The 27,967-nt window shown below is 44.9% G+C and overlaps 1 protein-coding gene and 1 long non-coding RNA gene across 12 annotated transcripts in view; one reads left to right on the top strand and one right to left on the bottom strand.

The window, feature by feature from the left end:
• Nucleotides 1-27,967, top strand: part of MPP7 (MAGUK p55 scaffold protein 7) — a 303,055-nt gene that overhangs the window by 105,906 nt on the left and 169,182 nt on the right. The window lies entirely within an intron of this gene.
• LOC106732139 (uncharacterized) lies at nucleotides 595-19,924 on the bottom strand. 2 transcript variants are annotated; one of them, XR_012902081.1, is made up of 4 exons: nucleotides 19,786-19,924; nucleotides 11,719-11,844; nucleotides 8,502-8,628; nucleotides 595-734 (listed from the first exon to the last, which is right to left on the bottom strand). It is a non-coding gene; the product is annotated as an uncharacterized LOC106732139 (long non-coding RNA). The 2 variants fall into 2 exon arrangements; XR_001368404.3 differs by lacking the exon at nucleotides 595-734 and adding an exon at nucleotides 4,439-4,577.

Here is a 27,967-nt window from a genome sequence, read left to right as displayed (position 1 = left end):
TGGTTGGGTCACAATCGTTCCTTACATACAATTGTCAGGAGCTCAAAGTGATACGATTTTCCTGTCAAGCTTTTCTGCCTCATATAAAAAGCAGGGTGGTTCAAGTTGTGATAAATAATACCACTATTATGTTCTGCATCAAGAAGTAGAAGCCTGATCCTCACCTTTTGCCAAAAAACTCTCAGGCTCTGAAATTTCTGTGTGCAGCCAGAAACACTTGTCAGGTTGCCTTAGCAGGGCCTTTTTGTCTCATCGCAAGTAGTCACTCCACCTGGAGGTAGTCAGCATCATTGTCCAAAGGTGGGGGACTCCCCTGGTATATTTGTTTACATCTGGGAATAACTAAAAGTGCCAGGTTTTCTGTTTGATTTGGGCAGAGGGAGGAGACAGAGGCTCCTTGTCAGATGCTTTCCTGCACCTGTGGTTGAGGGCTTTGAGGTACACCTTCCCTCCAGTGCTTTTAATCCTCAGAGTCCTTATGAAGGTCAAACAGGAGAGGAAAAGTAATCCTTACAACTCTGGGTTGGCTACATCAGCTGTGGTTTGGCATGCTGATAGAACTCTTGGTGACTGCTTTGCTATAGCCACCACTCTGGCCTGATCTGTTGTCTTAGAACCTTGGCAGACTGATGCATGTGAACCTGGCAGTGCTGTGTCTGATGGCTTGTCTGCATGATTGCAGCTGATGTCCAACAGATCATTCTGGGTAGCAGAAATCCCTTTACTGGAGCAACCTACATGGCCAAATAGAAACAGTTTACATGTGGATTTCAGATACAGGTATTCAGCCTGAGAGGACCTGACTTCAGTTAATCTAAGATCACATGACTCAGGACATATTCTTCTCTGTCTTTTTTCCTGAATCTTGTAAGTCAGTGGAAGAGCACAGGGTGCACCCTCTGGATGTCAGAAGGTTGATAGCCTTCTACATTGAGGCTACGTCTATGCTACAGGGTTTTTGTGCAAAAACTCGCAAAGTGTCCACATCTCAAGCGTGTTTTTGCACAAGTAAATTTACAATGACTCAAGAACAGAGGGGTTTTGCTATGTAGGTATTCCTCTTTCTACGAGGAATAACTCCTTTTTGCGCAAGCGTTCTTGCGCAAAAAGGTGTGTGTGGATGAGCAATAGGGGATTTTTGCGCAAAAAGAGCCAATCGAAAAAAGCACAAGTGCTCTGTGGCTATTCTGTGAGTAGTAATCAAATTTCTTTCGAGAGAGCGTCCGTGAAGTCTGGACGCTCTCTTGTGCAAAAGGCGTGCCTTTGTAGTGTGGACGCACTCTTGTGCAAGAAGTTTTTGCAGAAAATCTCTTCTGCAAAAAGCTTCTTGTGCAAGAAGCCTGCAGTGTAGACCCAGCCTGAGAGGACCAAGCCTTTTCATAAATTGCCAGTTACTCCATCATGGTGGCCAACAGGATGAAAGGTCACCCAGTGTTGGTCCAGAAAATCTAGTCTTGTATTACTGCTTGTATCTACTATTACTATGACCTGGTCAAAATACTGCCTCTGGTGTTTGTAACTGCCCATTCAACCAAGGCACAATCCCCTTTGACGCGTCTGGGCTGTCCGCTGCCCGCGTGTTCTGCCGCAATGCTCCCCGTCCCCCTGGTCTGCAGACCAGGGAGACGGGGAGCAAAGCAGAGCAAAGCCGCAGAGCCCGAGGGCAGCAGGACAGCCACGGCGCGTCTGGGCTGTCCCGCTGCCCCCGTGCTCCGCGGCTTTGCTCCGGACGCCTGTGGTACAGCAGCTGGGGCGCTGCCGGTTGGTCCTGTAGCGCCGCTCTGGGCGCTACTGGACCAACCCGGCAGCACCCCAGCTGCTCTGCCCCAGGCGTCCTGATTCAGCCACTGCTGGTAAGTTTCAGCAGCGGCTGAATCAGGACGCCTGGGGCAGAGCAGCTTGGGTGCTGCTGGGTTGGTCCAGTAGCGCCGAGGAGCGGCGGCGCTACTGGACCAACCCAGCAGCACCCCAGCTGCTCTGCCCCTGGCATCCCCAAGTCAGCCGCTGCTGAAACTGACCAGTGGCTGACTACAGGAAGCCCCTGCCCCGGGCTTCCTGGAATCAGCCGCTGATCAGTTTCAGCAGCAGCTGACTTGGGGATGCCTGGGGTTCTTAAGTTGAATCTGTATGTAAGTCAGAACTGGCGTCCAGATTCAGCCGCTGTTGAAACTGATCAGTTTCAGCAGCGGCTGAATCTGGACGCCAGTTCCGACTTACATACTGATTCAACTTAAGAACAAACCTACAGTCCCTATCTTGTACGTAACCCGGGGACTGCCTGTACTGCAAATGTCCAATAACATTGCCTCATGAACTTTGGGGAAGCATCACACTCATTTGCTCATCCATCATACAGTTTGAATGGCGTATATCTTTCCTAACATCCTTAGCAGTAAATTATTTTTAGTTACTAATCTTTTTACTTAGACATTTATTAAAGAATCTGTTTTTCCTCATCCACCAAATATTTCAAGTTAGGCTTAAGAATATCAGTATAATTGGCTAGTTGGCTGTGTTGGGAGTTAAGTAGCTAAAGGCCTTTAACAAGTATGGATTCAGTATACAAACAAACTTGTGGAAAAGCAACATGGAGGAGTTAAGTATGTTCAGTCAGATAAATGAATCAAAAGAGAAGCATGAAAAGTTGGTTTATTGACTATTTATTTGAAATTTGTGAATTAATTCTCTGTGTGGTAGAACATTTTAGCCTGCCTGGGCACACATTAATGGATTTAAAACTCGCCATTCTTCTACAAAATAATTTTATAACTCAACCACAGAGAGAGAGTGAGGAATTACCTTCATATGCAAATTTTATACTATTTCCTTTGGCCTAACAAAAATTTGAACTAGATGACCCATTATAAAAACAGCTTTCCTTATATTCAACACCCCATTGACATGAAAAGCTAAGTGTGACACACTTTCACCCACTTAGCCTCGTTAGCACCAGCACTACAATTGATTTTTTTTTCTTTCCTCTCTCCCTTTTTTTTCCCCTTTGGTTTTGGTTAAAAACTAAAGAGAGACTTTTTTTTGTTCAATTGTAATCTATTTACAGTTTCTGCTGAGAGACCTCCAAAGAATATCAATAACCCAGCCAAAATGTAACAGACAGAGAAGTAAATCTGCTATCTTCTGGGGCAAAAAGTTTGACAGTTTCATTGTTTCAAAGGGAGCAAAATGGCAGCCTAATGATCTGGCAGGGGAGATATCATGATCACAAAGGTAATGAGGGAAACTCAATTGCATAATTTGTGGTAATGGGGGACAAAGTGTATGCAGTAATTAGAAGGTAAGAAGCACAATTCTGTGATCACATCCAGTTTTTGTTTCCCTACTAAGGTATTGTGGTGGCATTTACTTAAACAGAAGTAAAACACTTTATCTGTGTTACCAAGGGCCAATCAAAGGCAGCTTGTGTTTCTCAGTTAATACTCTGATAAATATGAGACATCTAAAGTTAACACAATTAAAATCTCTTTGAACTGGAACTTTTTTCTTTTTGACTAGGAGGCTTTCTTGTTGTCAAGGAAAGTTAATTTCTATAGGAACATCATAGTAATTTTTTAAAAAAAAGTCTAATAACTGTATTAAGCTACTTTGCTTGTAGCATTAGTAACTGTTGGATAACCCAGCAAAACAACACAATTACATAACAATGTTGGAACTGACAGTAAGGTTGGATGATAGTTTTAGGGGTGTTTCTTGAGAAACAAAAAAGTGGAAATCAGTAAAGTAGTATTTAATTGGATAACGAGTTACCAATCTTGTATTTTTCATGAATTACTTTTACTATGTGTTAAGCTAACAGGTTTGCTTGAATTCATTTTTTACTCAGGGTATGTCTAAACTCTGCAGCTTTTAGCGACAGTTTGTGTCAACACAGCCCTGTCACTAAGAGTCAGTATGTGTGAATGCTATTTGTTGGCACTTTTGTCAGCAAACTATTTCCACCCACAATGAGGGTATTTCACTTTGTAAGCAGTAGGCAATGCAGTTTTCTCACTTTCATTTTCTATGAAAAAACTTTGTTGTTCATTTGGGGGAATGTGTTTAAGCACCCACAAAAAACCAAAAGTTTTGTCAATAAAATGCAAGTGTAGATACAGCCTTAGGCCCAGTGAGGTGAATGCTAAGTGCTCATCAATGTAACAGAGGGTTCTCTGTGTGTGTGTGTGTGTGTTTCTTATGTTCCTTTTCTCTGACTATCTTTCTTTAATCTTCTCTCCCTTCTTTGATTCTTCATGAATATATTGACATCTTGCAGTGGTCTTACCTTTGCCTGTTTCAGATCAAGGAGAGAAAAGTGTATGGTATGTCATGTATATACTAACTCTTTAAATGTATAGTTAGCACTGTTATTAATAGAACAGTTTCTTAATAATAAGTTTACTTTTAAAAAACCATCTTTGTGCATCTTTGTAGAAACAACTATTCTCTTCCCAGGTGTGGTGATTTGTGGAAGTTCACTTCAAACACAAGTCATATTTAGTCTCAAAGTGTGGTAGGTGAACACATAGTATATTTATATTGTACATTTGGTGCCCATTCACTGTTGAACATCTAACAAGGATCTGAAAGAATGAGATTTGGAAAAAGTTACAAAAATTACCTAAGTGCTTTGGAGATAAGTAATTTTGCATTAATTATTATGACTTAACTATCTTGAGAATGCAGTAGCAAGATTTAGTTTAGGGATTCATTTGGAGGGAGCAGTCATAGTGGTGGCACCTTCGGTTTCTATGTTGTAAATAAAGTTGCATATTTTCCCCATTATTTGATGGTCTCCACAATATACCTGATGTAAGAGTCTGACCTTCTCTAATCCTACCTTTTCTTCAGCTAGAGTAGCGGTTCCCAACCTTTTCCAGATGGGGACCCATTTTGACAATTCAGGAAGACTGGGTGACCCAGAGCAATTCAAAAAATGTGTGAATGGCTTCTTAAGAGCCACCTGAGGAGACATCTGGCAACCCTTTTGAAATGTAATGGCGGTCCATATTTGGGTCCCGACCCATAGGTTGGGAAACCCTGAGCTAGAGTGATTGCTTGGTTTTTTTAAAGCTATCCTGAGCTTTCTGTCTTCTAAAGTGAAATCTTTCCTAAGTTAAACTTGCTTAAAAAGACTGATTGAGAATGGTGCATTCAAAGATTAACAGACATGCATTTATCTGAATAGAAGACAGATTTTAACTTTTTATTTATCTGTTACATATCAGTTTACTTGTGAGTTGAAGACAGTCCCAGGTGGGAAAATATTGAGACGTTCCCTACAGTTAATGTCCAGTAGAATTTTGTAAGTGAGTTTTGAGAAGGCTAAAAATGGAGAGAGAATAATAAAAAATACAAGTAGCAGCATATAGATTGCATCTTGCACAGTTCCTGATTTAGTGGAATGAGAGAGAAAATCATCCTTGTACAGAAGCCTATGCACCACTTAAATCTGCTTTAAGCATAAGTCCCTTTAGGCAGGGATTAATTTCACACACAACAATCTGTCATTTTGCAAATTTAAATTTTTCCTATCTATCTTAAGTCATACCATTTTTTTTCCAAGCCCAAAGGGACTATTCTCCAGGGATAAAATCCCAGGATATTTTTTATTTTTCACACTTGAGTTTTGTATGCTTATTCTAATGATGGGTTTTTTTTTAAAGCTGTAATGCTAAACAGAAGTGATGATGTGAGCCAGGATTTTTTTTTTAAACGTTAACTTGGCAGATGTTGGTTTATTGACACTGAAGGTTTTTGCAGGAAAGGGTCCAACTTGACCAGTTTTTCATTTAGGAAAAAGTTAAGAACAATTTGTAATTGTCAAAATATTCCAACTTTTGAGATTTTTACTGTGTCTCAAATTGAGGTAGAAGCAATTTTTGAAATCTCAGATTTTTGAGATGTTGGAAGAAATTTTCCTACTTAGCTCTAAAAATTACAGTTTCAGTTCTCTCATAACTCAGGAATGGATTTTGCTCAGACTTTTCTAAAATAACATTTAAAATAAATGTTGGGGTGGGTAGATTCTAGGCATTGTAAAACTTAACACTAAAAGAAAGTATTTCAGTAAGTTAAGCATGTGAAAGTGGAAGATGAGAGGCTTCCTTATAAAACTTTTCAATTATAGATCTCCAAACATTTCAAAAAAGTGTAGGAGAGGATGAGCCAGTGGACTGGGCTCTAGTATGAGTTGTTGGAGATTTGGGATTAATTCTTTACTCCCCCACCGACTTCCTTTTTGTCTTTAGGTTCTGGTTGCCCATCTGTAAAATGGGGATAGTAGTCTTTCTCTAATTTACAAGGATATTAGGAAGATAACTACATAAAAGATTATTAGCAGTTTCAATACTACAATAAAGGAGGCCATATAAGTACCTCGGAGAGCTAAAACTATGTAAATAGCGTGTGGAAAAAGTGAAGAAGGAAAAGTTATTTAATTGTTCCCATAATACAGTAGAGTCTGGATTATCTGACCTTCACTAATCTGACATTCTGCTTTATCCAACATAGCTGACTCCTGAAAGCAAAATTAAAACCCCGCTCTGCCCCTGGCCGCCTGCCATGTGACCTGGCCCATTTCTCCTTCTCCAGCTGCTGGCGTCCCTGCTGCTGCTACTTCTGCCGGCGCTGTTCGGTCTCCATTCCTGCCTTGCCCCTTCCCTCCCTGGAGCCCCTGTGCGCGGGCCGGGAGAATGGCCCTGCTCACTGCGCCATCGCTTCGGGGGCTGCAGGGAGGGAAGGGGCCAGGCAGGAATGGAGACTGAGCAGTGCCGGCAGGAGCAGCAGCAGCAGCGATGGGTCAGCAAGCAGGGCCATTCTCCCGGCCTGCATCCGGGGGCTTCAGGGAGGCAAGGGGCCAGGCCACCTGAATGAACTACAGGTAATCCCTATTATCCGACATTTTTGTTAATCCAACCACCTATGGGTCCCATTTAGGTTGGATAATTGGGACTCTACTGTATAAGAACTAGAGGCCACCAAATGAAATTAATCGGTAGTGGCTTTAAAACAAACAAAAGGAAGTTTTTTCTTCATACACCACACAGTCAAGATGTGGAACTCCTTGCTAGGGGATGTTGTGAAGACCAAGACTTTCACAGGGTTGAAAAAAGAACTAGATAAAATCATGGAGGCTAGGTCCATCAGTGGGTAGGCCAGGATGGGTAGGAATGGTGTCCATAGCCTCTGTTTATCTGGAAATGGGTGATAGGAGAGGATCACATGATGAGTTCCTGATGTGTTTACTCCCTCCGGGGCATCTGGCATTGGCCACTGTCAGCAGACTAGATACTAGGCTGGATGGATTTTTGATCTGACCCAGTATGGCCATTCTTATGTTAAGTAAATATCTTCAGTTTGCACATGGGGAAACTGAGGAACAGAGGTTAAATGACTTGCTCAAGATGATAAAACAAGTCAGTGAGAGAGCTGAGAAGAGAAACCTGGTTTGCTGACTCTCAGATGTAATACAGGCACATATAGTTGGTCATAAAATAGAAAACTATGATCAGTTTTGTAGTACAGTTAATTTTATTTACTTCTCAAAGTTTATTGGGTGCATCCATCTTTCTGGGTTGGTACAATGTGGATCAGTTTTTAACCTGAAAATTGACTTTCTTTCAGAGAATCCTGAATCAAAGTAGATATTTCCTGATATTTAGCTCCAAGTTAGTGGATGGTTCTACTGGTTGACTTTCTCTCCCCTGCCCCTCTCTCCCTCTATTCTGAGGCTAAATAATTCTTATTCTTGTGTGCAAGAAGTTTGAGTTTTGGAGCCAACAATTCTTCTTTCTTCCCCCATGGTACTTTTTTGTCAAATTACTGAAGTGTGAGTGTCCAAACCAGATTTCTAGGTATAGTGTGACCTTTTAAGAAGAACAGTGTGTTGACTATAAAAAAACAAAAACAACAAAAGAAGCATTCTTGTTTTTTGTCTGTTGAAAAATGGATCTAAGTGGTCTGCCAAATCTGTCTTTCTGATTTGCTTCTTGTTGATATTTGCCAGAAGTCCCGAATTGCAATGCTTATATGCCAACAGTGATTTCATTTGGTTAGTGACTATAACTTAACTTTTTTTTAGCCTTCAGTGTAGGTTGAAAAGAAGCCTCTAAAAATATGTAGGTTGATTGCTTCGCTAGTGCTGTATATTTAATATAGATATCTATTATTTCCATAGAATAACTTTAGTAATGTCCTTTATAAATTAGGTTTCATAGAAAATAAGCAATTATAGTTTTGTTGAGCTCAAACACGCTGTTTTAATCGTGAGCAAACTATAAATCATGGTATTACTTGAGTTCCAAAATCTTTCAAAGGTTCTCGAAAAAAGTATTCCGTGGTTGTAATCATGTTAATCTGACATTAGAAACACTAAGATAGTCATATTGAAGTTCTCAGTATGTCATTACAACTAACTACTGCTCTACCACCATAGCATATGCCAAGTAACAAAATGTTCATAGATGCATGCACATGTTCTTATATTATAAACATTCGCTTTTTACCAGTTTCTTAGTTCTTTCTTTAGCTTTGCTGTTTGTCTCTCCCACTTGGAAACAATGAGCTCCTCCCTTCTTTCTGTCACTGAATAGGGTCGTTGGCCCAGTGGTTTCCTTTCCTTTTGCAGCAGCCCTGTGAAAAAACAAATTGACAGAGCCAAAAAAGTACCCAGGCATGAACTACTTCAAGACAGACCCAAAAGAGAAAATAACAGAACTCCTCTTGTTATTACCTATAGTCCACAATTCAGACCCCTCCAACACATTATATACAATCTACAACTCATCTTGGAAAATGATCCCTCACTCTCAGAGGCCTTGGGAGAAAAGCCTATTCTTGCTTACAGACAAGCCCCCAAACTGAAACAAATTCTTTCTGGTAACCATGCCACACGACCATATCATAAGCCTCCAGGAACCCAGCTCTGCAACCAAAAACGATGCCAACTCTGCCCACATATCTATACTGGTGAATTCATCACTGGAGCAAACAACACAAGTTACCAAATCAAAAGGTCATTTGACTGCACATCCAGTAATTTAATCAATGCTATCAAATGCCAGCAGTGCCCCACTGCTATATATATATTGGACAACTGGACAGTCTCTGCAGGAAAGAATCAATGGACAAAATCAGATATACGTAAAGGAAACATACAGAAATCTATTGGGGAATACTTCAACCTTTCAAATCACTGTTTAAAAGATCTTCCGGTAACTGTCTTGTCACAAACCAGTTCTACAAGTCAGATCCACAGGGAAACATTGGAATTAGAGTTCATCTGCAAATTCAATTCACATGCTAATAGACTCAATCGTGATGATTGGGACACTACCAACTTAACAGCCATTGAAGGTGCAAACAGTCCTTCATGTAGACTCCCATGTCAGGAAGGATACTATCTATTGACTTTGATTCTTATCTGCTTCGTTTTAACTACCCAATCTTCAGATAAAACAAAAAACAGGACTATGTAACACTTTAGAGACTAACAAGATGGTTTATTAGGTGATGAGCTTTCGTGGGCTAGACCCACTTCCTCAGATCAAATAGTGGAAGAAAATTGTCACAACCATATATAGCAATATATTCAGATACTTACTGATTCCCTCTAGCTCTCTGTCTCCCACCCTCCTTTCTTTTTTCCTCTTCCCCTCGCCTATTTATTTTGGGTGTGCACACCCCAAACTCATAACTCTGGTCATCTGAAGAAGTGGGCTGTGTCCTCGAAAGCTCATGATACCATCTACATGTTTTGTTAGTCTATAAAGTGCTACCAGACCATTTGTTGTTTTTGTCTCTTTGTTGCTAGTCTTAATTTTGCCTTTGATGTGGACACGCTAAAATGCGAACAGACCATACAGGCCACAGCTTTTATTAAAATTTAACATGTGAGAGGAGCACTGCATGCTCATCACCCCTACTCTAATGTAACAAGCATTTAATTGGATCTAGTGTGGGCACTGTTGTTCCTTACCACAGTGGTTCTCAACCTTTCTAAACTATGGTTGTGTTGATTTTCTTCCACATATTGATCTGAGGAAGTGGGTCTGGCCCACGAAAGCTCATCACTTAATAAACCATCTTGTTAGTCTTTAAAGTGCTACATAGTTCTGTCTTTTATTTCAGCTACACCAGACTAACACGGCTGCATCTCTATCACTTTTCTAAACTATTGTACCCCTTACAGGAGTCTGATTGGTCTTGCGTGTCCCCAAGTTTCACCTTGCTTAAAATCACTTGCTTGCAAAGTTAGACACAAAAAAGTGTCACAGCACACTATTACTGAACAAATTACTTTTTCATTTTTACCATATAATTTTAAAATAAATAGATTGAAATATAAATGTTGTACATACATTTCAGTGTGAAACTTGAGCCTTTTTGTTACTTGTGAGCCTTGTCTGAAGCCAAAGCCCAATTGCCTATGGCTGAAGTATGTAACTTAGCTTTGTGGGACCCCCTTCGGTGTGGGTCCCCAGGCAATTGCCTTGCTTACAAACCTGGAACACCAGTCCTAAATCTGTCCTATGATCCCCAGAGCCTACAACCCCAATTAAGAAACACTGATTTAGATGAGTGGCCCCCCTGGAAGACCTCTGAATAACCCCAGGCCTACTCCTGGTCCAGAACAACTGCCTTATCATATGACTTGTAACTCTGGGCAGATTCTGCTGAACCTACTCCACCAGAACGCAGAAGGGCAAGGACCAGTGTTCCCTGTAAGCTGAGTGCTTGGGTGGCTGCGGAGGAGAGATTTAGGTGCTACCCAGCTGATTGGCAAAGCACCCACAGCTGGCAGCTTGTATTTCTGTTGGTGGTGCACATCTGCATATGGCTCAGTGCACGTAACAAAATTTATTCTGCACATGGATGGAAAAAATTAGAGCAAACACTGGTAAGGACAGAGGCCTGCGAGGACCACAAAGGTCTGGCTTCAGCCCACAAGATTCACAAGGTCTCACTCTGTCCCATCAGCCCAAGATACATCACCAAAATTCCAGATATTTTACTTCTGGCAGCCTTTCAATTTATCCTTTCAACTGCACTGGTAGCCAGTCACAGAGGGTGCCAGATACTACCTTTGCTATTCCCCGACAACCACACTTCCTGGTGTCACAATTTCTGCCCATTATGTTCCCTCATATTCTTTAGGCATACATCAACACCACATCTGTCAACTGTATGCCATTATCCTGGAAAAATTCAGGCTAATCATGACTGATGTCTTTGTTCTGTATCACTTTTAATCCTCTGTGTTTAGGAATATCTTGGTAACTGATATATTCATTTTCTAGCTTAGCATATACAGACTAGGGTCTATAGTTCCCTTCCAAATCTGCTTTGCAAGCATTTCTGATCATACTAGCCTTAGCTCTGGCTATGATTGTATAATCAAACAAATACACTTATAGATTGTTTTGCGGAACCTGATCCCGGTAAAACTCCCAAGATGATCTTTCCTGAGTTGTTTGTCAGTGGATCAGAAGTAGCGTGAGCTAATTCCAGTGCAGGACTTTTTTGCTAAACCAATGGATGCAGAAAAGTTCTGCACTTGGATCAACTCATGCCATTCAGGCCCTGAAGATTAGCTGAGACCTCGCTGTTGTCCTGGTTGCTTTTTTATGGGCTCAGTGTACAGTACAGTGCCTGCAAATCCAAATATTGTATATGCTCTGAACAAACAGTTTCTGAAAAAAACAAGTGCTATGGGTAAGTTACATTTTAACTGTTCCTTGTCAGTTCCTTGGTGTGGATGTAAGTCTTGCAATATCTTGACTTCCAGCATCCTACTGTCTGCTTCTGCCACAAGCCAAAACACCTGCATCCACTGATGTTGTCCCACTCCTGGAAGGATGAGTGAAATTCTCATTAGCACAAGGTTTTTCTCAGTACCATGCCAAATTTGTATGTTATCGGGAATCTGCCATCACTGTTTATGAACAGCAAGCTAGGCTGCGGGCTCTAGACTTTTAATAAGGTTCTTATTTCTTTTGAAGAATATAGGTGTTCATTTGCATATTCCTTCAATACCACATAAGCCCCTGTGCCCCTTCTGTGTTGCTTTTGGGTACCTAAAGTGTAGGGGCTTTTCTTCCACCTATAGTTGCACATCTGTTAGGTTTAACGCACACTACAACTGCCCACTGCCACAGCTGTCATAGGCACCAACTCACTCACTCTAAAAGTGCCCAAGATAGTAACAACAAATGCCACCTTAAATAAAATGGCCTCTCTTCTACAGCTGGAGACCATGGTAAAACCTTTAATTACCCAGTCAAGTTTTCCAGTGTTATGGGTAAACTGTTGTCCCTCAGTCACCTGTCTCTGCTGGATCACCCTGCTTAGAGCTTTTGTATTTTGAAATGCCTATATGGATTTGAAAAACACACAAACCAGAGATAGTGAAGGGAATCAATCCACAGTGAATTAAAGACACCACATAGTGTACCTGACGAATGCCATTCTGTGAACTCTGAAAGGTTGTCCTTTATAGGTCCCCAGTCTTCACAGAAGAACCAAATCCTTGACTAGTATCCTAGTTGTTATCATCCAAGGATCCAGAGTTGTTGGAACTCTGCATCTGTACTGGCCAAACATGTTGAGTTTCCAGAATCTGTGGTTCTTAAATTGAGACAGAGTATTCGCACTCCTGAGACATGCACTGCATGAAAAAGAATGTGTAACTGCAGGCAGTGTAAATAGAAGGGCCTCACCAGCCTTATTTTCAGCAGACTGCCTGTTCATATTATGTACCACAGGTTGGACCTCCCTGGTCTGGCACCGTCAGGATCTGACTGGTCCCAGATGAGGGATTTTGCCAGAACAGGGGAGGTCATTTTTGTGCCCTTGCCACTGGCCCCCCTAGGCCTGCTGCTGTCCTCCTAGCAGGCTCCCCACCTCCTGCTGCCCTGCCAACCTGCTAGGCAGCCATTGCTGCCATGGCTCTGCTGGGCAGCCCTGCTCATGAGGGCTCTCAGCCCTGCAGGGCAGCCCCGCTGCCACATGATGGGTCACCTTGCCATTAGCACTGTGGGCTCTCCACCGGGACTCTGTGACCCTGCAACATCTATGCCGGACTATGGATGTTGTTGGACCAGAGAATCCCAGTTAAGAAAGTTTCTACCTGTAGTTACACTAGAATTGGGCTTTTTAGTTCAAAAAGTTCTCTCCAAATAGTCATTGCCACCAGTATAAGGGGAAAAATATGTCCCTTGTCCTAAGCTACCCAACTTTCTGGCTGCTTCTAAAGTAGACCCCAAAACCTATGCCTCCTGAAGGGTCAGGTTGCTCAAGAGTAGCTATAATACAACTGGTCTGAACATCATATTGAAACCCTATTAAATTCTTCCATGAATCTTTCCCACACACGAGTCTTCCTTCATTTCCCTTGTCATTCTGACACAGTGGTGGGGAATTTCATGCAGCAGATGCATGCAGATGTAACAAAGACAATAAATGCCTTTCTGGGAGCTATTCCTGACTTGGAGATTTCAGAGTAATTTTCTTTATGCCTTTGAGAGCCTATATCAATGGCTTGTCCAATTTCCTCTTCTCCATAGGTAAACTCCACAGGTAAACAGTTTAATTTGGTGCCCAGGTATGTTAAACCAGTGGTTTTCAAATTATGGTTCACAGCCCAGTGGTAGAGGAATGTCAGGCACTGGGTCTCATTGCTGCAGGGTGATCAAGTGACCAGTGGGGGTGCTAAGGCAGGCTACCTGCCTGTCCTGGCACTGCAGACTATGCTGCACCCCAGAAGCAGCTGGCAACAGGCTGGGCTCCTGGGGGGAGGGAGGAGAGCACACAGGGCTCCGTGCACTGCCCCTGCTCTGAGCATTACCTCCATACTCCCATTGGCTGGGGACCTGTTCCTGGCTCCTTCTAGGATTCAGCATGATTTGTGGTGCCAAGAAAGGCAGAAAGCCTACCTTAGCACCCCCGCTGCACTGCTGACCCCTCCTATATGCCAATACTCTCTCATCCTCAGTCCCACTCTGGAGCTCATATTTTAGTCAAAGTATATTGGGTTGCTGACATCAACGATTTTCTTCAACTGGGTCATAAGAAAAAAGTTTGAAAACAACAGTGTTAAACTTTGGGCAGGGCCTTTGAATCTTTCAAAAGCAGTACATGACACTCGAGCACACCATGTGCATAGTTTTATCAAAATAGTGGTGGCTTTCAAACTGTCCCTAGGATACTCTACACTCAGTCAGAATGCAGACTTGATGTCCTGTTTTTCAAAGATCTCCCGGGGTCCACACTTTTTAATCATAACTGCCACAGCATCAAATGATGAGTAACTGAACACAATGGGGCAGTGAATATAGTAATTTACCAATGAGCTGCAGGGAAGAGTGGATGGTGGATAAGCTTGTATTCTCCTTTCACCTTCTTTGGTACTATACACCCGGATGTGCAATTTTGGTATCCAAATGCATGGAAGAGGCCTGCAGCTCTTCTTGCTGACATTTTGAAGGTTATCTTTCCCTTCCCATATGCTTGAAGACTTTAACTGACTTCAGGTTTTCTACTCAGGAATGATATCTCAGTCCCCCATATTGGATTTTAGAAACAGCCAAAAATCCATTCCAGGAATAAGCTTCATCTCTTTTTCTGGGATAATTCAATAACAAATTTTACAGCACCTGTATTTTAACTTGCCCATTGTTACTGCCTCTCCTATGACATGTCCTAAAGCACTGGGACTTGTGGACTGGAGGAAACAACCAGCCAATAGGAGCTGAGAGATTGGCCTGGGGGATGGGGGCAATGCAAGCCTCTTCCCGCTCCTGGAGCTGAGAGCCATATGGAGGGAGCAGCCTGAAGTTTTAAGCATCTGAGGATGCAGGGAGCTCAGCCTGCCTTGGGGGTGCTGCAGGGCTGCTAGCCAGGAGACACATACGTAAGCACCTCCCAGCCAGAGCCTGCCCCTCCTGCACCCCTGCCTCTTTTGCACCCCAACGCCCTCTCCCATGTCACCATCCAAACCTGTTGCACACCCCCCCTGCCCCAGGTCACAACTCCCTCCCAAATCCTATACCCCCTCCTACACGTTTCCCTCAGGAAAGAATCCTCTCTTGCACCCAATCACCCTGACAGACCCTGCACCCCATTCCCCTGACCCAGGTCACCACCCTCTCCTTCACGCAAACTCCCTCTGACCTCACACCATCTCCTGCACCCCAGTCCCTTATCTCATGTGCTTTTCTCCACCCAACCTCCTTTTAGACTCCACATTTCCATTATTATCATGGAAGAGTGCAGCCCTCGACCACTTTCTAAAGTCTTGGAGTGGCCCCCATCAAAAATTATTGCCCACCCCTGTGATAAGCAATCACACAGTCAAGGCCAAGTTCTAATCTATTTTACCTTGAGGGTAAATCAGGCTCCTCTGCTACCCTGTGTCTAAATTCTCTGCCATACTTTAAATATGCTATCTCACTATATGAAGCATAAGCCCTTATCAAGTCCTCATACATGAACAAGTTTTGGGCTCCTTGTACAAATTATGCTCATATACATGCAAAATGCCATGGACTTTTGAGACACTATAGGTTTCTGGGTTTGTTTTTCCTAATGTCCAACCTAAATCTCCCTTGCTGCAGTTTAAGCCCATTGCTTCTTGTCGTATCCTCCGAGGCCAAGGGAACAATTTTTCTCTTCTTTGTAACACCCTTTTAGGTACTTGAAAACTGCTATCATGTTCTCTCTCAGTCTTATCTTTTCTACACTAAACAAACCCAGTTCTTTCACTCTACTCTCATAGGTCACGTTTTTAGACCTTTAATGATTTTTGTTGCTCTTCTCTGGACCTTCTCCAATTTCTGATGACGCATGGTAAAACAATGCCCTCAGGCAGTGTGACAGGACAGGACCAATGGACTAAAACATTTAAGAAATGGGTGCAAAACTTTCAATCCTCCAGGAGCATCAATGCACATCAAAACACTCCAGTCTCCCAGCAGCCGCTCCACCCTCCAACAGTCCCTCTGTTGCCTGCAGGCTGTCTGGGGAGGGGCCAGGCTCAAGGGGGCTGCCCCTAGCCTCTAGCGGCCCGCCCGCAACCTGTAGGTTGGCTGGGGGGAGGATCTGGGGACTGCTCCACCTTCACCAGCCTGCAGGCTTTCTTGGGGGGGGGCAGCTTCCAGGGGCAGCTCCCCCCTCCAGTGGCCCCTCTTGTGTCCTAAAGGCTATCTGGGGAGGGGCCAGGCTCTGAGAGTAGTCCCTTCCTCCAGTACCTGACCCCCTGTGACCTGCAAGGCTCCATGGGGGGTGGGGGAAGACTAGGATCCAGGTTTTGGGAAGAGTTCTACTCACCCAGACTGTGAGCAGGCAAGATGGCGGAGGGCCAGCCACACTAGCTAGTCTCTTGGTGCTGCAGCTGCCCCCAGTGCCCACTCTCAGTATCATATCCCTCTTCTCTGTGCCCCTCCTTTTTGCATCCCTCTGTTCTCTGCCCCCTCCTTTTCCATGTTATGGAAAATAATCCCATTCATGGCACTTGCTGTTTTCTGGGCACAGTCAAACCCTGACCCTAGTTTTAAGTTAGTGTAAGAGAAAGCTGCACACCAAATTTGGTGGTTCTAGCTCTTACCATTTAGGAAGAGTTCTTGAACAAATGGACTCTCAAACTTAGATGGATTCAGACATGCTCAGATGTACTCTAAGATATATAGCTAAATAGAAAGAAGATACTCCACTTAGGAAGGAACAATCTGTTTCACACAGAATGGGAAGCAACTTCTCTAGGAAGGAGTACAGCAGATAGGGATCTAGGGGTCATAGTGAACCACAAGCTGAATTTGAGCCAACAGTGTGATGCTGTTGCAAAAAAGCAAACATGATTCTGGGATGCATTAACAGAAGTGTTGAGAGCAAGACATGAGAAGTCATTCTTCTGCTCTGCTGTGCTCTGATTAGGCCTCAGTTGGAGTATTGTGTCCAGTTCTGGGCACCACATTTCAAGAAAGATGTGGAGAAATTGGAGAAGGTCCAGAGAAGAGCAACAAGGAATGATTAAAGGTCTAGAGAACATAACCTATGAAGGAAGACTGAAAGAATTGGGCTTGTTTAGTTTGGAAAGGAAAAGTCTGAGAGGAGACATGGTAGCAGTTCTTACGTATCTAAAAGGGTGTCACAAAGAGGAAGGAGAAAAATTATTCTCTTTGGCCTCTGAGGATGGGACAAGAAGCAATGGGCTTAAACTGCAGCATGGGAGGTTTAGGTTGGACATTAGGAAAAACTTCCTAACTGTCAGGGTGGTTAAACACTGGAATAAGTTGCCTAAGGAGGTTGTGGAATTTCCATCTCTGGAGATATTCAAGAGCAGGTTAGATAAACATCTATCATGGATAGTCTAGAACTGGGTTACTCAACACATGGCCCGTGGGCTGCATGTGGCCCGCAGCCCATTTGTTTGTGGCCTGCGAGTGGGAGCCAAAACAAAAAAAAAAAGTCCATATAATGGACATCTGTTGATATGTGTTTTAGTAGTTAAATTCCTAGATTGTCATTGCTCGTGAAAAGTGCTGTCATATGGGTGGAAATTGGGTAAATAATGCATTTTATTATTATTAGCAGAACTGACTTACATGGGGCTTGTGTGTTGTGTGGTCTTGCCTTAATCTTTGTATTCATTCCCGTCAGTGTAAAAGATGCTGTTTGCATATATATTTGCGTGTATATATACCATACTTGAGTTGCGGCCCTCAGCATGTGCGGTGAATATAATTGTGGCCCCGATGTCTTCCAAAGTTGAGTAGCCCTGGTCTAGAAGGTACTGGGTCCTGCTGTGAGGTCAGGAGACTGGACTCGACCTCTCGAGGTTCCTTCTAGTTCTAGTGTTCTATGACTCTATGATTCCGTATATATGTATGTGCATAAATATGCATAGGTATAGATGAATATGGTTAACCAGTAAGATTCACCATTATCGGGTGAAGCTTACTGGTTTTGGTTAACCAACAGGGACTAGAGCAGCTCCCCATCCACCCTGGGCGGGCAATTACTAGAGCCCATGGGTCCTGCCAGAGGAGCCCCTGTTTGTGGCAGGTCCAGCCTGACCTTCTCACTGTAGGTTATGTGGAAGCTCCCCAGGAGCAGCCGGCAGCAAAGCCACCTCCCCAGGAGCAAGACTGGCAGTAGCCTTGCTGGCCCCACTCTTGGGGAGGGATCATCACTGTAGGTCCTGCAGTATAAAGCTTACTAAGCTTTATACTACAGAGCCCACAGCACGTGTAACCATTATGGTTTTTAGTGGCTACCTAATTACATTTTTAAACAATTTTTTACATCTCTAATATGCAGGGCATGACAAACGGCGACGAAATCTACTCACCAGCCCCGCACTGTGCATGGGCAAGACCTGCATCGCACATGCGCATGCTGCTGGTGAATGAGGTGACCGGCTGAAATCTACTCGCCACGGGCGAGTCGATTGAGTGATTGTCGAGCCCTGCTAATATGTATATACTTATAGCTTCCAATTCCAGCGTGTGTTCTCTTGACATTTTACAATAACATTGTTATTTTTTGAATATTCTGCTTTTATGTCAGCATTTGAATTGCTTTAGTTTATATTTAGAAAATGATATTGTTATGGATTTTAATAATTATTTGAAAAATTGATTGCATTACATGGTGATAGAATTAAAGTGATCTGAACATTAAGCAGCTTGTTTCTCATCACAAATAAATTACATTGATCCCACTAGATGGTGCTAATCGATTAAAACATTTTCCTGTAGCTTGCCAAAGTTTAACATCCTTCTCTGTAACTCAAGTTTGCTGGTCTTGGACTTTTGGATGGATTAATTCTGCATCAATGAACTGTAAAGAAATGATCTCTGCAAATTAAGGAGCTTGTGATGCTGAACTGAACTGAAACTAGAGCTATCTGCCTTGAATAGAAGACTGTAAGAATGCTCTTTACAGTACTAAGCAGAATTAAATCAAACTCTCCATCTTTAACTTTTAGCAGATTGTACTTAAATGGAACTGAAGTTGCGCAAGGCTATTCCAAGGTTGTGTTGTGGCTGTGACACGCTGGACCCCTTGTGGATGCCAACTGATGTAATGAAGATACTGCTGAGCTCACCTTTTCTGTCAGTTTGGGCCCCCTTTACCTGGACTTGCTATGTCAGGCTCTGAACCTGTGGCCTATCAAGGTAATCTGATTGAAGGCTGCAAGACATTTTCTTTACATTGATTGTCTGCAGGCACCGCCCCTCATAGTCCCCAGTGGTTCCTAGCCAATGGGAAACTGTGGGAAGCAGTGGCCAGCATATCCCTGTGGCCCACACTGCTTCACACAGCTCCCATTGGCTGGGAATGGTAAAACATGGCCCCAGAGAGCTGCAGGGGGCAGTGCCTGTGGACAGTCAATGTTTAGCAAAATGAATCGTGCCCAACAATCTGATTACACTGATGGACCACAGGTTGCCCACAACTGCTCTAAAGCCTCCTACACCAAAGTGGGCAGGCAGGGCCACACCCAGCTGCAGATACAGACACTGAGATTAGCTGTGGGAAGATTCAGTTTAATATTTTGACCCTACATCTGAGTGTTCATCTCCTTGGTGTATAAACTCAGTTATATGAAATGTGGAACTGGTGAATGTTGCAAAATGGACTAGAAATTAGGTCGTTAGCACAGATGTAAGGAATAAAGACAGTAATTGAAAGCAGGTGTGTGACTAGCTGAGAATACTTATCAGAAAGCGTGAAAGTTTAAAAGGCAAAATATACGTACTTTACCAAAATAGTCTGTGTAAGATTACCTACCTTTTAAAAAGGTTTTTTCGTTAGTCTTCTAAAACAAAGGACTGTGTTGCTGGCAAGAGTAAGTCTCAGGTCCGACACTGGGTTCTCAAGGTACAAAACACGCTACACAAGTATCTGTCAAACACAAGCAGTTTATTTCTTGACAGTTTTCAGCTGTACCCCTTAACTGAAAGAACAACATGATAGGAAAAGCGGCATCTTCCATCCCTTCTGCAAGCTGGGAACCCCGTTTCAGCTGTGGATGAGGCCGGAGGTTGCCTAGGCTTCCGAGGCACCAGTATCAGAGTCCATCAGTGAGGACCAAATTGCTATACTGTGGTGAAGCTTTAAATACAGTGTGTCTACCTTGTTTTGCAGTCTGGAAATTTCCAGGGGTTACTTATTACTTGCTTATGTATGGCTTAGCTGTTAACTATCGATCTGGTACTATTTGTCCTTTGTCCTTTGACCTTATTTACATAATCAGTACATCTGGGTAAACTAGATTGTTATATGTTCCTGGTTTGATGAGATAACGTGATCTTGGTAACTAATTGACCATTCATTATCAGTGGGAATAGGTCAATGGAGGGATGATAGGAGTTACTATAGAGAACTTTCTGGGTGTCTGGCTGCTGAGTCTTGCCCACATGCTCAGGGTTTAGCTGATCGCCATATTTGGGGTTGGGAAGGAATTTTCCTCCAGGGTAGCTTGGCAGAGGCCCTGGAGGTTTTTCGCCTTCCTCTGTAGCATGGGGTACAGGTCACAGCTAGAGGATTCTCTGTATCTTGGGGTCTTCAAAGTATTTGAAGGCTTCAATATCTGAGATATAGGTGAGAGGATTATTCTGGGAGGGGTGGGTGAGATTCTGTGGCCTGCACTGTGCAGGGGGTCAGACTAGATGATCATAATGGTCCCTTCTGACCTTAAAGTCTATGAGTCTATAACTTGTTCTTGCTACAATGGCACCACTGCTTACCTTGGCATATGTTCCTGGACCTAGAGGCTTGCTTCTGGCTCATCAGATATAGGAGAAGAGGGGTAATGCATGCCTCACCACCCATATACTTCACATGTACAGAGTTCTTCCACAATTAACCCCTACAGAATGCAATTGACACTAAACAATAACTTCATTAAGGAATTTATTATATCTACTGTGACACAGCTCCTCCCAAACCTTGGGGAGTCATGCACTTTCAGGCAGATTGCTTGCCTCAGAGGCTCACAGCAGCCCTCAATTTAGACACCAGCTTGCTGTTTGTTGAGCTACTCTCATCACTGGCCAGCATGGGGAAATAGAGGGGAAACCAAACTTCATAGTCTTCATGACCCTCCAAGTGGTACAGGGCCCTCCAAGTGGTGACAAACCATTGTGACAAAGTCAGACTCTTTCTAATACAGGTTGGACCTTTCTGGTCCAGCATCATTAGGACCTGACCAGTCCCAAACAAGAGAATTTGCCAGACCTGAGGAGGTCTCCTGCCCGTGGTCCCGAAGCCCATCATCTGCTGCTGGAGGGTTTCCCCAGTGGGCAACCCGCCCCCCCAGCCCCAACTTTCCTGGGCATCTTGCCCAGCTACTGCTGGCTCCCCGGGAAGCACAGACTCCAGCTCCTGCTGCAGGTTTCCATTCCTGTGCAACTGGGAGCAGCTGCAGGGCCGGGGGCTCTGACCCCATCCCTGTGCAGTCCCAGCTCCACACAGCTGTGAAAAGCTATAGGGCTCCAGACCCCTCCCTGTGGGGCCCCACCCCAGCTCTGCATAGCCATGGGAAGCCGCAGGACTCCAGATCTATCCCCACGCAGCACCAGCCCAGCCCTGCACAGTTGGGGGAATGGAGAAAGTCATGGAGCTCTGGCCCCGATCCCACACTCCTGGGGGCTGCTGGAGGGCTTTGGCTCCAGTCCCGTGCTGCCCCCAGCCAGGCTGCTAATTCTGATGTCCCTCCTGCCCTTATGCTCCCAGGCTCTTTGCTCCAGGATCATCCGTGGTCTGACCCAGAGAGTTCCAGATTTTGGAGGTACAACCTGTACTGAAACAGGGGAATATATGGGGATGGGATCCTGGGCCTGCCCCCTACTCTGGGTTCTAGCCTAAGAACTCTGTAATAGCAGCTGTCTACAATGTTTCAGGGAACAGCTATGAGGCAGCTTCAAATCCCTGGGCTACTTTCCCATAGTTTTCCTCACCAGCTCCCTTACTGGTAGTACTTCCTCCTGGTATCTTCCTGAACTTTCTCCTTGCAGACTCTCTACCACACTGTCTCTCATCAGTTCTTTCATCACACACTGAACTAACTGAAGAGGAGCTCCTTTTAACCAGAATCAACTGTTCATAATTGGCCTAAGTGTTCTGAATAGTCTGACTCACTTGATGCTGGAAATGGCTTAATTGCCCTGATTGATTCTGGCAACTTCCTGCTGGTTCTGGACTAGCTCTTGTTAGTTTATGCTGGGAACAGAGACTTACTCAATCTAGGGCTAATATACTTCCCCTTCACCAATCTCCTGTACCCCTCTGGCCTGACTCTGTCACACTATAAATCCATTAGTTTTGCTTCTAATTCATAAATGATACCTTTAAAATCTATATTGCAAGAAGAACAGTTAATTTGATGGTACCTGCTCTTATTGTTACTACATTCCAGGTACAAGCCAGACAAATGAGGAGCTTTGTCACCATTTACTCTGCAATCTTGGGTCATAATGCTTTGCTGATGAAGCATCCCATCTGCTCCTTCCACCAAGGGTGCCATTTCGGAAGGGTAACGGTGGCACCAGCTGTGCGCTTCAGGACACGGCTTGCTTTTCATCTGGTTCCCCGGATGCTAAAGGAGTCAGGGGGAAAGTGCTTGCACTCCATGCATTCCTCTCACACCTGGCTGGTGAAGGAAACTCATCAGCCAGATGTGAGAGACATGCATAGAATGCAAGCATTTTCCCCTCACTACCTTAGCGTCTGGGGAATGGGATGAAAAGCTAGTCGCATCCCGGAGTGCACAGTTGCTGCTCCCCCCCATCCCTCTTGAAATGGCACCCTTGTCTCTCACAAACAACATGCAACATGCTACGGATGTTTAACATACTATGGATGTTAAATTGTGGGTAATCAGCTAATCCATCAACTACTGGGTTAGTTGATAAGAGGAAACTGCAGAGCCACAGCAGAGTTAGTGCTCAGCCTAGGAGCTAACCCTGCTGTGGCTCTGATTTTTAAACGTATTAAGAGTGGCCAGGCTCCTAATACATTTAAAAGGCAGAGATGTAGTGGTGGGGACCATGTGGGAGCTGGGAATCAATTGTCTTGCCTCGCTCCTGGTCCCCCCTACTGCGCATCTGCTTTTTAAATGTATGAAGAGTCTGTTGGTTCTTAATATATTTAACAAGCAGATGCTCAGTGGGGGAGAAGGGACCAGGAGCGAGGCAGGACAGCAGATTCCCAGCTTGCTCCTGGTCCACTGCTGCGCCTTTGCCTGTTTTGCCCTCCAGAGATGGTGCTGGGAGGAACTGGCTTTTAAGCCTGCTCCCCCCAGCACTGGATCCTGCTCACTCCCCTTGCTGCCCTTTCTCTGATTGATAGAGACAGCAAGCGTGAGGAAGTGACTAATGAAGTCGCTACTCAGCTATCTGATAAGCATATGCTTATTAGGTAGTTGACTAGTCGCTTACATCCCTAAGTCAGACCCTGAGGGGACATATATACTTACAAGAAGATCAGTGCTCTGGTCAATCTTCTAGCCTTCAATTTAGTGGGTCTTATTTAGACCCATACATTGAACACAGAGGGCAGCCCCTGCCAGCATCTGGTACTCTTCCTTCTGCAAGTAGTAAGGGAAGCAGACAGGAGTATTTGCTCCTGTTGGTCTCCTGCTGTGTGGACAACACCATGGTTTAGCTTAAGGTAAGTCAACTCTTGGTATGCATTTTGTGTAGTTGGAGTTACATACTGAAAGCCAGCGGTTGGCAACCTTTCCAAAGTGGTGTGCCAACATTTAGCCTTCCTGACATGTGACGTGCCCCTCTCCCAGGAGTGGGAGAAGGGACTCTCTCTATTGTACACCCAGTGGACCGCCTGGGTCAATGCAAACCTTTTCACAGACCACCAGTTGCTAATGGAACCTCACTGTTAATTACATAATTATGTCCAAGCCATTTTGCTAGTGCTGCAGCTAGGGAGAATGGTTTAATTTAAATTATTAAACAGACTAAGCATTTTAACTTTTCATGTTAGTTTATCAAAGTTCATTTTAAATAAAATAAAATAAAATATTAATTTATGTCCAATACAAAAGGTTTCAATGTTTTCTTTATTTTTGACAGGGGGTGGAGAACAGTCCCCATGAGAGGAGTGAGTTTTGTCTTGTGTACCATTATTGAGTTTGTGTGCTTGTTCGGATATGTGCCCTTGTGGCACCCAAATTATTAATAAATATCTTATAAACCTCTCCCTTTTCCCTTCTGCTGCCATGTCCCCCACCCTCCCCTCACCTCATCTAGGGTATGTCTACACTAGCTTGTTAGTTTTTAAATCCCCCTTAGTCCGAACTAACTGCCCGTGGCTAGACGCGGCAGTTAAATGTTAATTCGAACTAACTCCTTAGTTCAAATTAACTGTTATTCCTCATGGGATTTAAAAATGGCAGCGCCCGGGAACATGCAAATGAAGCCCGGGATATTTAAATCCCCTCCCCTCCTTGTGTCTGCCTTTCTGCTTCACCCCCATGACCCTTCTGGAACCTGCATCTTCCTGGTGACTCCCCCTTCCCTCATTGCCCCTGCCCTCCTTACCCTCTTTCTCCCTGGTGCCCACTGCCTCATCACCCTCTGCCCCAGTTCTACTCATGTCCCTCTGTGTCCTCACACATGACTTGCTACATCCCCTGCCTTCCTCATGCCTACCCTTCCTTTCAACCCCTCTTCTCCTGGCACCTATTCCTTCCCTCTTTTCTTCCTTCCTCTTGCCCCCATTGTTCCTCCCTTATCTTCTCCCAGCATCACCCTGTCTCCTTCCTTCTGGCACTTCCACTGACACCTTCCCTCCCTGCTCCTGCCCTTTTTCTCATGTCTCCTTTTGGCCCCCTAGCATTTGTGTCTCTTCCACCCTGCCCCTTAGTGCCTTCTCCCTTCTTCTCCTGTCCCAGACCTTCCTCTCCCCTCAGTATAAGCACCTTCTTCTTCTTCTTCTCACCCACCTTCACCTTAGTTCTCCCCCTACCCCTTCCCCAACTTTCTACCTTCGATGTGAAAAGCAGTTTGGGGGGCTGGAGTGGGGGCTGGAACAGGGGCCACGGTGATATTTTTACTACCATGGTCCCAGCCCCAGCTGCTCCAGGGGCAGGACTGTGTGCCGAGATTGGAACAGAGGCCCCTCATGATACTATTTTTAGTACCATAGTCCTGGTCCCTCAAGGACCTCAGTACTAAAAATAGCACTGTAGGTGGCCCCAGCTCCAGCTGGTGTAAAATGGACCAGCTGAGGCAGCCTTACATCGTACACCCCTGTTCCAGGCGGAGCAAAAGGGCACCCTCCATCAAGAACCCATGAGGCCACCGGCTGCTGCAGCTGCCACCGTTCTCTTTCCGTTCCACTCTTAGGTTCAGTATTCTTAATGGTGAACAGAAATTATGTTGTTTTAGCAAGGAGAAGAGCAGAGCTAATAGAATGTGACAACTGCTGTGTACTGCAGGAAGCTTCTTTGGTTTCCTAATCATTCCCCAGAGGTATCTGTCAGCATAGGAACAGGTGGTGATGATCTGGATATGACTGGTCAGACCTGGGATTTGACTTGATGATCAGAACAATGGGAGAGAAAAGCAAAGATCTCAAGTATAGAGAAGGAAGGGGATACAGTTGTAAATGGGGAACAAATGAGTGAAGACAGAAAAGGAGAGCATTTAGAATCAAACACATTTAATGCAAGGCAAGTGCTGGAGGGAGGAGGGTTTTGGTTGTGTGGAACATTGGTCCACTTTCTAAGGAGAAAGGGTACTGTACAGTTTGGATACTGTCCAGTTCAGAAGAAGAGGACCAGTCTCCTTAAGGACAGACTAGCTAGAGTAGTCAGCCGTAGGGATGTTAGATATCATGTAATTTAATAATCATGTAACCTCACAAAATCTTAGTGGTTACATGATTATTCAATAGTCCCCTGGGCAGGACCTGTAGCCAGTGTGCTCCCAGCCTTACACCTGGGTAGCCCCCTGCCACTTTGCACTACTGCCTTTGATACAGAGATAACAGTGCATGGCGGCAGCAGCTCCTGTTCGTGGGGACACGAGCTCCCCATGGACAGGGACTGCTCCACCATTCCATGGAGCAGCTCCTGTTCATGCGGGGCGGGGTCGTCTGAACTCCTCTCAGACAGGGACAGAGCTGGCATGCTGCCTGCCCCCCACTGCTGCACCGTTGCCTCTAGTATAGAGGCAGCAGCATGGCGGAGAGGGGGAGGGAGCTCTGTCAAGCAAATGCTCATGGTGAACCTGCTTTTAAGTTGGCTCCCCCTTCCAAGCTCTGGCTCCCACCTGCCCCCCACTTTTGTCGGAGGCAGCACGGGAGGGGGAGGCAGGCAGAAGGCTCCACGGAGACAGCACATGTGGGAAGCTGGCTTCCTATGTGTACTGGCCAGGGCTGGCCCGAGCCATTTTGGCACCCCAGGCCCGGGCATACGGCGCCGCCCCTGGGCATGTGGCACATGCACTACCCAGCCCGGCCCAGCCACCACTGCTGGCACGCAGCCCAGGGCAGGCCACGCCTGGCTGTGCAGGGACCCGCGGCTGTGGGAGGAAGGGCGCTGCTGGCCGGCGCCACAGGGATGGGAGGGCCGGCAGTGCGGGATCTGGGTGTGTGGCGCCTGATGGCAGCTATAAGGGACGCCGCGCACCCCTTACAGCTGCCATCAGGTGCCCCCCATTGGTTGGCGCCCCGGGCAGCTGCCCAGCTCGACCACCCCTTAGTCCGGGACTGGTACTCGCTCCTACCTGCCCCCTTGCCCTCTCTGCTGCTGCCTCTGTCACCCCTCCCCCCCCCGAGTATGTGTAGTGGTTAGGATTAACCAGTGAGTCCACTGCATGCTAATATCCCTAGTCAGGAGGAGTTAAAGCAGGAGTGGGGAATCTCAGGCCCCTGGCTTACCTAGATTCAGCCCTTCAGGCTCAGGGCCTCCCCCCAGCATTGTGGAGACTGGGCTGGCAGTCCAGTCCTCCCCGCCCTGTCCTATTGCAGGGTTGGACCACACAGTCTACCAGATTGGGCCTTCCTAAGCTCTGGTGTTGGAGGGGAATGTGGAGGCCACGTCATTGAGGGCAACAGAAATGATTAGGGGGGATGAAGAGAAATTAAAAAGACTGGGATTTTTCAACTTCAAAAAGAGGAGACTAAGGGAGATATGATAGAGGTATGTAAAATCATGACTGCCATGGAAAAAGAGAATAAAGAAAAGTTATTTACTTATTCCCACAATATAAGAACTAGGGGTCACCAAATGAAATTATTATGCAACAGGTTTAAAACAAACAAAAGGAAGTTTTTCTTCACTCGGTACACAGTCAACCTCTGGAACTCCTTGCCAGAGTACATGGTGAAGACTCAGACTTTAACAGGGTTCAAAAAAGAGCTAGATAGATTCATGGAGGTTAGGTACATCAATGGCTATTAGCCAGGATGGGTAGGAATGGTGTCCATAGCCTCTGTTTTTCTGTAAATGGGTGACAGGAGAGGGGTCACATGAGGATTACCTGTTGTGTTCCCTCTCCTTGGGGCATCTGGTATTAGCCACTGTCGGCGGACAGGATACTGGGCTGGATGGACGTTTGGTCTGACCAAGTACGGCTGTTCTTATGATTTTGTTGTTTTTGTTTTATTTTTGGTTTTGGTTTCACTTGTGTGCGCCCGGGACTGATTTTTCTGTGGGTTACTGGCCCCAGATCCAAAAAAAGGTTCCCCAACCCTGGGTTAAAGTAATAGCAAAATTAGAGGGTAAAAAGGAAAGATAAGAGTGTGATGTAGTGGGGTACTGTTACATTCACTACTTGCTGTATTGTGCTCTGTGTGTGTGTGTGTGTGTGTGTGTGTGTGTGTGATCATGTATTTCAGTTCCCGTCCCTCTTGTAGCACTCTCCATGAGGGGGGAGAGGCTGGGCATGAGTCACTCCAGATGAGTATTGGTCTTAGACACCTGAGGGCCAGAAGGACAGAGAACAGG

The sequence above is a fragment of the Pelodiscus sinensis genome, chromosome 2 (genome assembly GCF_052426305.1).
Source record: "Pelodiscus sinensis isolate ZL-2025 chromosome 2, ASM5242630v1, whole genome shotgun sequence".
Classification (NCBI taxonomy): Eukaryota; Metazoa; Chordata; order Testudines; family Trionychidae; genus Pelodiscus; species Pelodiscus sinensis.
The sequence above is the reverse complement of the archived record's forward strand: the minus strand, read 5'-3'. Positions and strand labels throughout refer to the sequence as shown.